Raw genomic sequence first — 465 nt, 5'->3', positions numbered from 1 at the left:
CGTCTAAATTTAGAGATTCAAAGACCATAAGACACGGGTAGTCGATCTATATTCATTTAAGATTTTAGTGTACCTATTTTTTTCATTTAGGTATATCGATTCTCTTTCATAATTTGGAACTAAAGTGGGATTAGCTTAGTTTGCGCGCACGTCATCAATTCTGTTTTTGGGGGATATAAGCGTTGGGAATTACTACGTACACATAATATAGTTTCTTGAGGGTCCGTTAACTTGGCCCCCCCACTGAGAGATTTCATAGTCCTATTATTTTGAAATGAATGCGCTCGTTATGCGCTCATATGCGCCACCGACAATAACTCTTGCGGCATTATCGTTTTTTAGAAATCCGAAAAAACATTTGGGGGGGAGGCCAAGTGAACGTAGCCCCCCCCCCAGTACGTATTTTGTCCCTTGTAACTAGGTCACCTGATACATTTAGTTATGCGCTCAATTGCGCCACTTGAA

The sequence above is a fragment of the Photinus pyralis genome, unplaced genomic scaffold (assembly GCF_008802855.1).
Source record: "Photinus pyralis isolate 1611_PpyrPB1 unplaced genomic scaffold, Ppyr1.3 Ppyr1.4_LG2, whole genome shotgun sequence".
Lineage (NCBI taxonomy): Eukaryota > Metazoa > Arthropoda > Insecta > Coleoptera > Lampyridae > Photinus > Photinus pyralis.
This window is presented reverse-complemented; position numbering follows the sequence as displayed.